At 37.4% G+C, this 13,396-nt stretch overlaps 22 non-coding genes across 22 annotated transcripts; all 22 read right to left on the bottom strand.

Annotated features, from left to right (window-relative positions):
* Positions 1 to 200: 200 nt before the first annotated feature.
* TRNAG-UCC (transfer RNA glycine (anticodon UCC)) lies at positions 201 to 272 on the bottom strand. The gene has a single exon. It is a non-coding gene; the product is annotated as a tRNA-Gly (tRNA).
* Positions 273 to 623: 351 nt separating this feature from the next.
* On the bottom strand, positions 624 to 695 carry TRNAG-UCC (transfer RNA glycine (anticodon UCC)). Its single transcript has one exon. It is a non-coding gene; the product is annotated as a tRNA-Gly (tRNA).
* A 428-nt stretch (positions 696 to 1,123) lies between these two features.
* On the bottom strand, positions 1,124 to 1,195 carry TRNAG-UCC (transfer RNA glycine (anticodon UCC)). The gene has a single exon. It is a non-coding gene; the product is annotated as a tRNA-Gly (tRNA).
* Positions 1,196 to 2,098: 903 nt separating this feature from the next.
* Positions 2,099 to 2,170, bottom strand: TRNAE-UUC (transfer RNA glutamic acid (anticodon UUC)). The gene has a single exon. It is a non-coding gene; the product is annotated as a tRNA-Glu (tRNA).
* A 428-nt stretch (positions 2,171 to 2,598) lies between these two features.
* Positions 2,599 to 2,670, bottom strand: TRNAG-ACC (transfer RNA glycine (anticodon ACC)). The gene has a single exon. It is a non-coding gene; the product is annotated as a tRNA-Gly (tRNA).
* A 428-nt stretch (positions 2,671 to 3,098) lies between these two features.
* On the bottom strand, positions 3,099 to 3,170 carry TRNAE-UUC (transfer RNA glutamic acid (anticodon UUC)). The gene has a single exon. It is a non-coding gene; the product is annotated as a tRNA-Glu (tRNA).
* Positions 3,171 to 4,021: 851 nt separating this feature from the next.
* TRNAG-UCC (transfer RNA glycine (anticodon UCC)) lies at positions 4,022 to 4,093 on the bottom strand. Its single transcript has one exon. It is a non-coding gene; the product is annotated as a tRNA-Gly (tRNA).
* A 351-nt stretch (positions 4,094 to 4,444) lies between these two features.
* Positions 4,445 to 4,516, bottom strand: TRNAG-UCC (transfer RNA glycine (anticodon UCC)). Its single transcript has one exon. It is a non-coding gene; the product is annotated as a tRNA-Gly (tRNA).
* A 428-nt stretch (positions 4,517 to 4,944) lies between these two features.
* On the bottom strand, positions 4,945 to 5,016 carry TRNAG-UCC (transfer RNA glycine (anticodon UCC)). Its single transcript has one exon. It is a non-coding gene; the product is annotated as a tRNA-Gly (tRNA).
* A 428-nt stretch (positions 5,017 to 5,444) lies between these two features.
* Positions 5,445 to 5,516, bottom strand: TRNAG-ACC (transfer RNA glycine (anticodon ACC)). The gene has a single exon. It is a non-coding gene; the product is annotated as a tRNA-Gly (tRNA).
* A 428-nt stretch (positions 5,517 to 5,944) lies between these two features.
* On the bottom strand, positions 5,945 to 6,016 carry TRNAE-UUC (transfer RNA glutamic acid (anticodon UUC)). Its single transcript has one exon. It is a non-coding gene; the product is annotated as a tRNA-Glu (tRNA).
* Positions 6,017 to 6,444: 428 nt separating this feature from the next.
* On the bottom strand, positions 6,445 to 6,516 carry TRNAG-UCC (transfer RNA glycine (anticodon UCC)). Its single transcript has one exon. It is a non-coding gene; the product is annotated as a tRNA-Gly (tRNA).
* A 351-nt stretch (positions 6,517 to 6,867) lies between these two features.
* Positions 6,868 to 6,939, bottom strand: TRNAG-UCC (transfer RNA glycine (anticodon UCC)). The gene has a single exon. It is a non-coding gene; the product is annotated as a tRNA-Gly (tRNA).
* Positions 6,940 to 7,367: 428 nt separating this feature from the next.
* TRNAG-ACC (transfer RNA glycine (anticodon ACC)) lies at positions 7,368 to 7,439 on the bottom strand. Its single transcript has one exon. It is a non-coding gene; the product is annotated as a tRNA-Gly (tRNA).
* A 428-nt stretch (positions 7,440 to 7,867) lies between these two features.
* TRNAG-UCC (transfer RNA glycine (anticodon UCC)) lies at positions 7,868 to 7,939 on the bottom strand. The gene has a single exon. It is a non-coding gene; the product is annotated as a tRNA-Gly (tRNA).
* Positions 7,940 to 9,290: 1,351 nt separating this feature from the next.
* TRNAG-UCC (transfer RNA glycine (anticodon UCC)) lies at positions 9,291 to 9,362 on the bottom strand. The gene has a single exon. It is a non-coding gene; the product is annotated as a tRNA-Gly (tRNA).
* A 351-nt stretch (positions 9,363 to 9,713) lies between these two features.
* On the bottom strand, positions 9,714 to 9,785 carry TRNAG-UCC (transfer RNA glycine (anticodon UCC)). The gene has a single exon. It is a non-coding gene; the product is annotated as a tRNA-Gly (tRNA).
* Positions 9,786 to 10,136: 351 nt separating this feature from the next.
* TRNAG-UCC (transfer RNA glycine (anticodon UCC)) lies at positions 10,137 to 10,208 on the bottom strand. The gene has a single exon. It is a non-coding gene; the product is annotated as a tRNA-Gly (tRNA).
* A 428-nt stretch (positions 10,209 to 10,636) lies between these two features.
* On the bottom strand, positions 10,637 to 10,708 carry TRNAG-UCC (transfer RNA glycine (anticodon UCC)). The gene has a single exon. It is a non-coding gene; the product is annotated as a tRNA-Gly (tRNA).
* A 1,430-nt stretch (positions 10,709 to 12,138) lies between these two features.
* TRNAG-UCC (transfer RNA glycine (anticodon UCC)) lies at positions 12,139 to 12,210 on the bottom strand. The gene has a single exon. It is a non-coding gene; the product is annotated as a tRNA-Gly (tRNA).
* A 428-nt stretch (positions 12,211 to 12,638) lies between these two features.
* Positions 12,639 to 12,710, bottom strand: TRNAG-UCC (transfer RNA glycine (anticodon UCC)). Its single transcript has one exon. It is a non-coding gene; the product is annotated as a tRNA-Gly (tRNA).
* A 428-nt stretch (positions 12,711 to 13,138) lies between these two features.
* Positions 13,139 to 13,210, bottom strand: TRNAG-UCC (transfer RNA glycine (anticodon UCC)). The gene has a single exon. It is a non-coding gene; the product is annotated as a tRNA-Gly (tRNA).
* Between the last annotated feature and the right edge of the window lie 186 nt (positions 13,211 to 13,396).

Below are 13,396 nucleotides of genomic sequence, written 5' to 3'. Positions count from 1 at the left end.
CATCCATACGTAAGGTTTTTATGCACCATTGAACTGACATACAGTGGTATCAAAACTGAGAAAAGAAAAGACCTTCGATTTACTTGCATATGACACCTCAGTGATTTCTACAAAGATTTTAACATTTTCTATGGACCTTGTCATCTGAGCATATCTTAAGCAACAACTATAAGGGCGAAAACAGCACATAAGGAAAAGGATGCATTGGCCGGGAATCGAACCCGGGTTAACTGCTTGGAAGGCAGCTATGCTCACCACTATACCACCAATGCTTGAGCTCTTTTCAAATGCATATAGTGGCCAATATGGAAATCACAACAACTGTTTGAAAGATTTTTATAGCCTGCGCTGTAGCACCATTGGTGGTAGTAATTCAAACAAAATTGGCAAATTGCATGACATTCACAATTCAAGATTTAGGCTCATCCATACTTAAGGTTTTTATGCACCATTGAACTGACATACAGTGGTATCAAAACTGAGAAAAGAAAAGATCTTCGATTTACTTGCATATGGCACCTCAGTGATTTCTACAAAGATTTTAACATTTTCTATGGACCTTGTCATCTGAGCATATTTTAAGCAACAACTATAAGTGCGAAAACAGCACATAAGGAAAAGGATGCATTGGCCGGGAATCGAACCCGGAACAACTGCTTGGAAGGCAGCTATGCTCACCACTATACCACCAATGCTTGAGCACTTTCCAAATGCATATAGTGACCAATATGGAAATCACAACAACTGTTTGAAAGATATTTATAGCCTGCGCTGTAGCACCATTGGTGGAAGATATTCAAACAAAATTGGAAAATTGCATGACATTCACAATTCAAGATTTAGGCTCATCCATACTTAAGGTTTTTATGCACCATAGAACTGATATACAGTGGTATCAAAACTGAGAAAAGAAAAGACCTTTGATGTACTTGCATATGGCACCTCAGTGAACTTTGTAAAATGTATTCACAAATCTTTAATCAAGCAGTGGTGGAATCAAAAGTCATCTGCTAAGAAGGAATCATGATTTCTACAAGGATTTTAACATTTTCTATGGACCTTGTCATCTGAGCATATCTTAAGCAATAACTATAAGTGTGAAAACAGCACATAAGGAAAAGAATGCATTGGCCGGGAATTGAACCCGGGTCAACTGCTTGGAAGGCAGCTATGCTCACCACTATACCACCAATGCTTGAGCACTTTTCAAATGCATATGATGGTCAATATGGAAATCACAACAACTGTTTGAAAGATATTTATAGCCTGCGCTGTAGCACCATTGGTGGAAGATATTCAAACAAAATTGGAAAATTGCATGACATTCACAATTCAAGATTTAGGCTCATCCATACTTAAGGTTTTTATGCACCATAGAACTGATATACAGTGGTATCAAAACTGAGAAAAGAAAAGACCTTTGATGTACTTGCATATGGCACCTCAGTGAACTTTGTAAAATGTATTCACAAATCTTTAATCAAGCAGTGGTGGAATAAAAAGGCATCTGCTAAGAAGGAATCATGATTTCTACAAAGATTTTAACATTTTCTATGGACCTTGTCATCTGAGCATATCTTAAGCAACAACTATAAGTGCGAAAACAGCACATAAGGAACCCGAGTCAACTGCTTGGTAGGCAGCTATGCTCACCACTATACCACCAATGCTTGAGCTCTCTTCAAATGCATATAGTGGCCAATATGGAAATCACAACAACTGTTTGAAAGATATTTATAGCCTGCGCTGTAGCAGCATTCGTGGAAGATATTCAAACAAAATTGGCAAATTGCATGACATTCACAATTCAAAATTTAGGCTCATCCATACTTAAGGTTTTTATGCACCATTGAACTGATATACAGTGGTATCAAAACTGAGAAAAGAAAAGACCTTTGATGTACTTGCATATGGCACCTCAGTGAACTTTGTAAAATGTATTTACAAATCTTTAATCAAGCAGTGGTGGAATCAAAAGTCATCTGCTAAGAAGGAATCATGATTTCTAAAAAGATTTTAACATTTTCTATGGACCTTGTCATCTGAGCATATCTTAAGCAACAACTTTAAGTGTGAAAACAGCACATAAGGAAAAGAATGCATTGGCCGGGAATCAAACCCGGGTCAATTGCTTGAAAAGCAGCTATGCTCACCACTATACCACCAATGCTTGAGCACTTTTCAAATGCATATGGTGGTCAATATGGAAATCACAACAACTGTTTGAAAGATATTTATAGCCTGCGCTGTAGCACCATTGGTGGAAGATATTCAAACAAAATTGGAAAATTGCATGACATTCACAATTCAAGATTTAGGCTCATCCATACTTAAGGTTTTTATGCACCATAGAACTGATATACAGTGGTATCAAAACTGAGAAAAGAAAAGACCTTTGATGTACTTGCATATGGCACCTCAGTGAACTTTGTAAAATGTATTCACAAATCTTTAATCAAGCAGTGGTGGAATAAAAAGGCATCTGCTAAGAAGAAATCATGATTTCTACAAAGATTTTAACATTTTCTATGGACCTTGTCATCTGAGCATATCTTAAGCAACAACTATAAGTGCGAAAACAGCACATAAGGAAAACGATGCATTGGCCGGGAATAGAACCCGAATCAACTGCTTGGTAGGCAGCTATGCTCACCACTATACCACCAATGCTTGAGCTCTCTTCAAATGCATATAGTGGCCAATATGGAAATCACAACAACTGTTTGAAAGATATTTATAGCCTGCGCTGTAGCAGCATTCGTGGAAGATATTCAAACAAAATTGGCAAATTGCATGACATTCACAATTCAAAATTTAGGCTCATCCATACTTAAGGTTTTTATGCACCATTGAACTGATATACAGTGGTATCAAAACTGAGAAAAGAAAAGACCTTTGATGTACTTGCATATGGCACCTCAGTGAACTTTGTAAAATGTATTTACAAATCTTTAATCAAGCAGTGGTGGAATCAAAAGTCATCTGCTAAGAAGGAATCATGATTTCTAAAAAGATTTTAACATTTTCTATGGACCTTGTCATCTGAGCATATCTTAAGCAACAACTTTAAGTGTGAAAACAGCACATAAGGAAAAGAATGCATTGGCCGGGAATCAAACCCGGGTCAATTGCTTGAAAAGCAGCTATGCTCACCACTATACCACCAATGCTTGAGCACTTTTCAAATGCATATAGTGGTCAATATGGAAATCACAACAACTGTTTGAAAGATATTTATAGCCTGCGCTGTAGCACCATTGGTGGAAGATATTCAAACAAAATTGGAAAATTGCATGACATTCACAATTCAAGATTTAGGCTCATCCATACTTAAGGTTTTTATGCACCATTGAACTGATATACAGTGGTATCAAAACTGAGAAAAGAAAAGACCTTCGATTTACTTGCATATGGCACCTCAGTGAACTTTGTAAAATGTATTTACAAATCTTTAATCAAGCAGTGGTGGAATCAAAAGTCATCTGCTAAGAAGGAATCATGATTTCTACAAAGATTTTAACATTTTCTATGGACCTTGTCATCTGAGCATATCTTAAGCAACAACTATAAGTGCGAAAACAGCACATAAGGAAAAGGATGCATTGGCTGGGAATCGAACCCGTGTCAACTGCTTGGAAGGCAGCTATGATCACCACTATACCACCAATGCTTGAGCACTTTTCAAATGCATATAGTGGCCAATATGGAAATCACAACAACTGTTTGAAAGATTTTTATAGCCTGCGCTGTAGCACCATTGGTGGTAGATATTCAAACAAAATTGGCAAATTGCATGACATTCACAATTCAAGATTTAGGCTCATCCATACTTAAGGTTTTTATGCACCATTGAACTGACATACAGTGGTATCAAAACTGAGAAATGAAAAGACCTTCGATTTACTTGCATATGACACCTCAGTGATTTCTACAAAGATTTTAACATTTTCTATGGACCTTGTCATCTGAGCATATCTTAAGCAACAACTATAAGGGCGAAAACAGCACATAAGGAAAAGGATGCATTGGCCGGGAATCGAACCCGGGTTAACTGCTTGGAAGGCAGCTATGCTCACCACTATACCACCAATGCTTGAGCTCTTTTCAAATGCATATAGTGGCCAATATGGAAATCACAACAACTGTTTGAAAGATTTTTATAGCCTGCGCTGTAGCACCATTGGTGGTAGATATTCAAACAAAATTGGCAAATTGCATGACATTCACAATTCAAGATTTAGGCTCATCCATACTTAAGGTTTTTATGCACCATTGAACTGACATACAGTGGTATCAAAACTGAGAAAAGAAAAGATCTTCGATTTACTTGCATATGGCACCTCAGTGATTTCTACAAAGATTTTAACATTTTCTATGGACCTTGTCATCTGAGCATATTTTAAGCAACAACTATAAGTGCGAAAACAGCACATAAGGAAAAGGATGCATTGGCCGGGAATCGAACCCGGAACAACTGCTTGGAAGGCAGCTATGCTCACCACTATACCACCAATGCTTGAGCACTTTCCAAATGCATATAGTGACCAATATGGAAATCACAACAACTGTTTGAAAGATATTTATAGCCTGCGCTGTAGCACCATTGGTGGAAGATATTCAAACAAAATTGGAAAATTGCATGACATTCACAATTCAAGATTTAGGCTCATCCATACTTAAGGTTTTTATGCACCATAGAACTGATATACAGTGGTATCAAAACTGAGAAAAGAAAAGACCTTTGATGTACTTGCATATGGCACCTCAGTGAACTTTGTAAAATGTATTCACAAATCTTTAATCAAGCAGTGGTGGAATCAAAAGTCATCTGCTAAGAAGGAATCATGATTTCTACAAGGATTTTAACATTTTCTATGGACCTTGTCATCTGAGCATATCTTAAGCAATAACTATAAGTGTGAAAACAGCACATAAGGAAAAGAATGCATTGGCCGGGAATTGAACCCGGGTCAACTGCTTGGAAGGCAGCTATGCTCACCACTATACCACCAATGCTTGAGCACTTTTAAAATGCATATGGTGGTCAATATGGAAATCACAACAACTGTTTGAAAGATATTTATAGCCTGCGCTGTAGCACCATTGGTGGAAGATATTCAAACAAAATTGGAAAATTGCATGACATTCACAATTCAAGATTTAGGCTCATCCATACTTAAGGTTTTTATGCACCATAGAACTGATATACAGTGGTATCAAAACTGAGAAAAGAAAAGACCTTTGATGTACTTGCATATGGCACCTCAGTGAACTTTGTAAAATGTATTCACAAATCTTTAATCAAGCAGTGGTGGAATAAAAAGGCATCTGCTAAGAAGGAATCATGATTTCTACAAAGATTTTAACATTTTCTATGGACCTTGTCATCTGAGCATATCTTAAGCAACAACTATAAGTGCGAAAACAGCACATAAGGAAAACGATGCATTGGCCGGGAATAGAACCCGAGTCAACTGCTTGGTAGGCAGCTATGCTCACCACTATACCACCAATGCTTGAGCTCTCTTCAAATGCATATAGTGGCCAATATGGAAATCACAACAACTGTTTGAAAGATATTTATAGCCTGCGCTGTAGCAGCATTCGTGGAAGATATTCAAACAAAATTGGCAAATTGCATGACATTCACAATTCAAAATTTAGGCTCATCCATACTTAAGGTTTTTATGCACCATTGAACTGATATACAGTGGTATCAAAACTGAGAAAAGAAAAGACCTTTGATGTACTTGCATATGGCACCTCAGTGAACTTTGTAAAATGTATTTACAAATCTTTAATCAAGCAGTGGTGGAATCAAAAGTCATCTGCTAAGAAGGAATCATGATTTCTAAAAAGATTTTAACATTTTCTATGGACCTTGTCATCTGAGCATATCTTAAGCAACAACTTTAAGTGTGAAAACAGCACATAAGGAAAAGAATGCATTGGCCGGGAATCAAACCCGGGTCAATTGCTTGAAAAGCAGCTATGCTCACCACTATACCACCAATGCTTGAGCACTTTTCAAATGCATATAGTGGTCAATATGGAAATCACAACAACTGTTTGAAAGATATTTATAGCCTGCGCTGTAGCACCATTGGTGGAAGATATTCAAACAAAATTGGAAAATTGCATGACATTCACAATTCAAGATTTAGGCTCATCCATACTTAAGGTTTTTATGCACCATTGAACTGATATACAGTGGTATCAAAACTGAGAAAAGAAAAGACCTTCGATTTACTTGCATATGGCACCTCAGTGAACTTTGTAAAATGTATTTACAAATCTTTAATCAAGCAGTGGTGGAATCAAAAGTCATCTGCTAAGAAGGAATCATGATTTCTACAAAGATTTTAACATTTTCTATGGACCTTGTCATCTGAGCATATCTTAAGCAACAACTATAAGTGCGAAAACAGCACATAAGGAAAAGGATGCATTGGCTGGGAATCGAACCCGGGTCAACTGCTTGGAAGGCAGCTATGCTCACCACTATACCACCAATGCTTGAGCACTTTTCAAATGCATATAGTGGCCAATATGGAAATCACAACAACTGTTTGAAAGATTTTTATAGCCTGCGCTGTAGCACCATTGGTGGTAGATATTCAAACAAAATTGGCAAATTGCATGACATTCACAATTCAAGATTTAGGCTCATCCATACTTAAGGTTTTTATGCACCATTGAACTGACATACAGTGGTATCAAAACTGAGAAAAGAAAAGACCTTCGATTTACTTGCATATGGCACCTCAGTGATTTCTACAAAGATTTTAACATTTTCTATGGACCTTGTCATCTGAGCATATCTTAAGCAACAACTATAAGTGCGAAAACAGCACATAAGGAAAAGGATGCATTGGCCGGGAATCGAACCCGGATCAACTGCTTGGAAGGCAGCTATGCTCACCACTATACCACCAATGCTTGAGCACTTTCCAAATGCATATAGTGACCAATATGGAAATCACAACAACTGTTTGAAAGATATTTATAGCCTGCGCTGTAGCACCATTGGTGGAAGATATTCAAACAAAATTGGAAAATTGCATGACATTCACAATTCAAGATTTAGGCTCATCCATACTTAAGGTTTTTATGCACCATAGAACTGATATACAGTGGTATCAAAACTGAGAAAAGAAAAGACCTTTGATGTACTTGCATATGGCACCTCAGTGAACTTTGTAAAATGTATTCACAAATCTTTAATCAAGCAGTGGTGGAATAAAAAGGCATCTGCTAAGAAGGAATCATGATTTCTACAAAGATTTTAACATTTTCTATGGACCTTGTCATCTGAGCATATCTTAAGCAACAACTATAAGTGCGAAAACAGCACATAAGGAAAACGATGCATTGGCCGGGAATAGAACCCGAGTCAACTGCTTGGTAGGCAGCTATGCTCACCACTATACCACCAATGCTTGAGCTCTCTTCAAATGCATATAGTGGCCAATATGGAAATCACAACAACTGTTTGAAAGATATTTATAGCCTGCGCTGTAGCAGCATTCGTGGAAGATATTCAAACAAAATTGGCAAATTGCATGACATTCACAATTCAAAATTTAGGCTCATCCATACTTAAGGTTTTTATGCACCATTGAACTGATATACAGTGGTATCAAAACTGAGAAAAGAAAAGACCTTTGATGTACTTGCATATGGCACCTCAGTGAACTTTGTAAAATGTATTTACAAATCTTTAATCAAGCAGTGGTGGAATCAAAAGTCATCTGCTAAGAAAGAATCATGATTTCTACAAAGATTTTAACATTTTCTATGGACCTTGTCATCTGAGCATATCTTAAGCAACAACTATAAGTGCGAAAACAGCACATAAAGAAAAGGATGCATTGGCCGGGAATCGAACCCGGGTCAACCGCTTGGAAGGCAGCTATGCTCACCACTATACCACCAATGCTTGAGCACTTTTCAAATGCATATAGTGGCCAATATGGAAATCACAACAACTGTTTGAAAGATTTTTATAGCCTGCGCTGTAGCACCATTGGTGGTAGATATTCAAACAAAATTGGCAAATTGCATGACATTCACAATTCAAGATTTAGGCTCATCCATACTTAAGGTTTTTATGCACCATTGAACTGACATACAGTGGTATCAAAACTGAGAAAAGAAAAGACCTTCGATTTACTTGCATATGGCACCTCAGTGATTTCTACAAAGATTTTAACATTTTCTATGGACCTTGTCATCTGAGCATATCTTAAGCAACAACTATAAGTGCGAAAACAGCACATAAGGAAAAGGATGCATTGGCCGGGAATCGTACCCGGGTCAACTGCTTGGAAGACCGCTTTGCTCACCACTATACCACCAATGCTTGAGCTCTTTTCGATTGCATATAGTGGCCAATATGGAAATCACAACAACTGTTTGAAAGATATTTATAGCCTGCGCTGTAGCACCATTGGTGGAAGATATTCAAACAAAATTGGCAAATTGCATGACATTTACAATTCAAGATTTAGGCTCATCCATACTAAAGGTTTTTATGCACCATTGAACTGACATACAGTGGTATCAAAACTGAGAAAAGAAAAGACCTTCGATTTACTTGCATATGGCACCTCAGTGAACTTTGTAAAATGTATTTACAAATCTTTAATCATGCAGTGGTGGAATCAAAAGTCATCTGCTAAGAAGGAATCATGATTTCTACAAAGATTTTAACATTTTCTATGGACCTTGTCATCTGAGCATATCTTAAGCAACAACTATAAGTGCGAAAACAGCACATAAGGAAAAGGATGCATTGGCCGGGAATCGAACCTGGGTCAACTGCTTGGAAGGCAGCTATGCTCACCACTATACCACTAATGCTTGAGCTCGTTTCTATTGCATATAGTGGCCAATATGGAAATCACAACAACTGTTTGAAAGATATTTATAGCCTGCGCTGTAGCACCATTGGTGGAAGATATTCAAACAAAATTGGCAAATTGCATGACATTCACAATTCAAGATTTAGGCTCATCCATACTTAAGGTTTTTATGCACTATTGAACTGACATACATTGGTATCAAAACTAAGAAAAGAAAAGACCTTCGATTTACTTGTATATGGCACCTCAGTGAACTGTGTAAAATGTATTTACAAATCTTTAATCAGGCAGTGGTGGAATCAAAAGTCATCTGCTAAGAAGGAATCATGATTTCTACAAAGATTTTAACATTTTCTATGGACCTTGTCATCTGAGCATATCTTAAGCAACAACTATAAGTGCGAAAACAACACATAAGGAAAAGGATGCATTGGCCGGGAATCGAACCCGGATCAACTGCTTGGAAGGCAGCTATGCTCACCACTATACCACCAATGCTTGAGCACTTTTCAAATGCATATAGTGGCCAATATGGAAATCACAACAACTGTTTGAAAGATTTTTATAGCCTGCGCTGTAGCACCATTGGTGGTAGATATTCAAACAAAATTGGCAAATTGCATGACATTCACAATTCAAGATTTAGGCTCATCCATACTTAAGGTTTTTATGCACCATTGAACTGACATACAGTGGTATCAAAACTGAGAAAAGAAAAGACCTTCGATTTACTTGCATATGGCACCTCAGTGATTTCTACAAAGATTTTAACATTTTCTATGGACCTTGTCATCTGAGCATATCTTAAGCAACAACTATAAGTGCGAAAACAGCACATAAGGAAAAGGATGCATTGGCCGGGAATCGAACCCGGGTTAACTGCTTGGAAGGCAGCTATGCTCACCACTATACCACCAATGCTTGAGCTCTTTTCAGATGCATATAGTGGCCAATATGGAAATCACAACAACTGTTTGAAAGATTTTTATAGCCTGCGCTGTAGCACCATTGGTGGTAGATATTCAAACAAAATTGGCAAATTGCATGACATTCACAATTCAAGATTTAGGCTCATCCATACTTAAGGTTTTTATGCACCATTGAACTGACATACAGTGGTATCAAAACTGAGAAAAGAAAAGACCTTCGATTTACTTGCATATGGCACCTCAGTGATTTCTACAAAGATTTTAACATTTTCTATGGACCTTGTCATCTGAGCATATCTTAAGCAACAACTATAAGTGCGAAAACAGCACATAAGGAAAAGGGTGCATTGGCCGGGAATCGAACCCGGGTCAACTGCTTGGAAGGCAGCTATGCTCACCACTATACCACCAATGCTTGAGCACTTTCCAAATGCATATAGTGACCAATATGGAAATCACAACAACTGTTTGAAAGATATTTATAGCCTGCGCTGTAGCACCATTGGTGGAAGATATTCAAACAAAATTGGAAAATTGCATGACATTCACAATTCAAGATTTAGGCTCATCCATACTTAAGGTTTTTATGCACCATAGAACTGATATACAGTGGTATCAAAACTGAGAAAAGAAAAGACCTTTGATGTACTTGCATATGGCACCTCAGTGAACTTTGTAAAATGTATTCACAAATCTTTAATCAAGCAGTGGTGGAATCAAAAGTCATCTGCTAAGAAGGAATCATGATTTCTACAAGGATTTTAACATTTTCTATGGACCTTGTCATCTGAGCATATCTTAAGCAATAACTATAAGTGTGAAAACAGCACATAAGGAAAAGAATGCATTGGCCGGGAATTGAACCCGGGTCAACTGCTTGGAAGGCAGCTATGCTCACCACTATACCACCAATGCTTGAGCACTTTTCAAATGCATATAGTGGTCAATATGGAAATCACAACAACTGTTTGAAAGATATTTATAGCCTGCGCTGTAGCACCATTGGTGGAAGATATTCAAACAAAATTGGAAAATTGCATGACATTCACAATTCAAGATTTAGGCTCATCCATACTTAAGGTTTTTATGCACCATTGAACTGATATACAGTGGTATCAAAACTGAGAAAAGAAAAGACCTTTGATTTACTTGCATATGGCACCTCAGTGAACTTTGTAAAATGTATTTACAAATCTTTAATCAAGCAGTGGTGGAATCAAAAGTCATCTGCTAAGAAGGAATCATGATTTCTACAAAGATTTTAACATTTTCTATGGACCTTGTCATCTGAGCATATCTTAAGCAACAACTATAAGTGCGAAAACAGCACATAAGGAAAATGATGCATTGGCCGGGAATCGAACCTGGGTCAACTGCTTGGAAGGCAGCTATGCTCACCACTATACCACTAATGCTTGAGCTCGTTTCTATTGCATATAGTGGCCAATATGGAAATCACAACAACTGTTTGAAAGATATTTATAGCCTGCGCTGTAGCACCATTGGTGGAAGATATTCAAACAAAATTGGCAAATTGCATGACATTCACAATTCAAGATTTAGGCTCATCCATACTTAAGGTTTTTATGCACCATTGAACTGATATACAGTGGTATCAAAACTGAGAAAAGAAAAGACCTTTGATGTACTTGCGTATGGCACCTCAGTGAACTTTGTAAAATGTGTTTACAAATGTTTAATCATGCAGTGGTGGAATCAAAAGTCATCTGCTAAGAAGGAATCATGATTTCTACAAAGATTTTAAGATTTTCTATGGACCTTGTCATCTGAGCATATCTTAAGCAACAACTATAAGTGCGAAAACAGCACATAAGGAAAAGGATGCATTTTGGCCGGGAATCGAACCCGGGTCAACTGCTTGGAAGGCAGCTATGCTCACCACTATACCACCAATGCTTGAGCACTTTCCAAATGCATATAGTGACCAATATGGAAATCACAACAACTGTTTGAAAGATATTTATAGCCTGCGCTGTAGCACCATTGGTGGAAGATATTCAAACAAAATTGGAAAATTGCATGACATTCACAATTCAAGATTTAGGCTCATCCATACTTAAGGTTTTTATGCACCATAGAACTGATATACAGTGGTATCAAAACTGAGAAAAGAAAAGACCTTTGATGTACTTGCATATGGCACCTCAGTGAACTTTGTAAAATGTATTCACAAATCTTTAATCAAGCAGTGGTGGAATCAAAAGTCATCTGCTAAGAAGGAATCATGATTTCTACAAGGATTTTAACATTTTCTATGGACCTTGTCATCTGAGCATATCTTAAGCAATAACTATAAGTGTGAAAACAGCACATAAGGAAAAGAATGCATTGGCCGGGAATTAAACCCGGGTCAACCGCTTGGAAGGCAGCTATGCTCACCACTATACCACCAATGCTTGAGCACTTTCCAAATGCATATAGTGGTCAATATGGAAATCACAACAACTGTTTGAAAGATATTTATAGCCTGCGCTGTAGCACCATTGGTGGAAGATATTCAAACAAAATTGGAAAATTGCATGACATTCACAATTCAAGATTTAGGCTCATCCATACTTAAGGTTTTTATGCACCATTGAACTGATATACAGTGGTATCAAAACTGAGAAAAGAAAAGACCTTCGATTTACTTGCATATGGCACCTCAGTGAACTTTGTAAAATGTATTTACAAATCTTTAATCAAGCAGTGGTGGAATCAAAAGTCATCTGCTAAGAAGGAATCATGATTTCTACAAAGATTTTAACATTTTCTATGGACCTTGTCATCTGAGCATATCTTAAGCAACAACTATAAGTGCGAAAACAGCACATAAGGAAAAGGATGCATTGGCCGGGAATCGAACCCGGGTCAACTGCTTGGAAGGCAGCTATGCTCACCACTATACCACCAATGCTTGAGCACTTTTCAAATGCATATAGTGGCCAATATGGAAATCACAACAACTGTTTGAAAGATTTTTATATCCTGCGCTGTAGCACCATTGGTGGTAGATATTCAAACAAAATTGGCAAATTGCATGACATTCACAATTCAAGATTTAAGCTCATCCATACGTAAGGTTTTTATGCACCATTGAACTGATATACAGTGGTATCAAAACTGAGAAAAGAAAAGACCTTTGATGTACTTGCATATGGCACCTCAGTGAACTTTGTAAAATGTGTTTACAAATGTTTAATCATGCAGTGGTGGAATCAAAAGTCATCTGCTAAGAAAGAATCATGATTTCTACAAAGATTTTAACATTTTCTATGGACCTTGTCATCTGAGCATATCTTAAGCAACAACTATAAGTGCGAAAACAGCACATAAGGAAAAGAATGCATTGGCCGGGAATCGAACCCGGGTTAACTGCTTGGAAGGCAGCTATGCTCACCACTATACCACCAATGCTTGAGCTCTTTTTGAATGCATATAGTGGCCAATATGGAAATCACAACAACTGTTTGAAAGATATTTATAGCCTGCGCTGTAGCAGTATTCGTGGAAGATATTCAAACAAAATTGGCAAATTGCATGACATTCACAATTCAAGATTTAGGCTCATCCATACTTAAGGTTTTTATGCAACATTGAACT

Source organism: Pseudophryne corroboree, chromosome 4, assembly GCF_028390025.1.
Source record: "Pseudophryne corroboree isolate aPseCor3 chromosome 4, aPseCor3.hap2, whole genome shotgun sequence".
Classification (NCBI taxonomy): domain Eukaryota; kingdom Metazoa; phylum Chordata; class Amphibia; order Anura; family Myobatrachidae; genus Pseudophryne; species Pseudophryne corroboree.
This window is presented reverse-complemented; position numbering and strand designations above follow the sequence as displayed.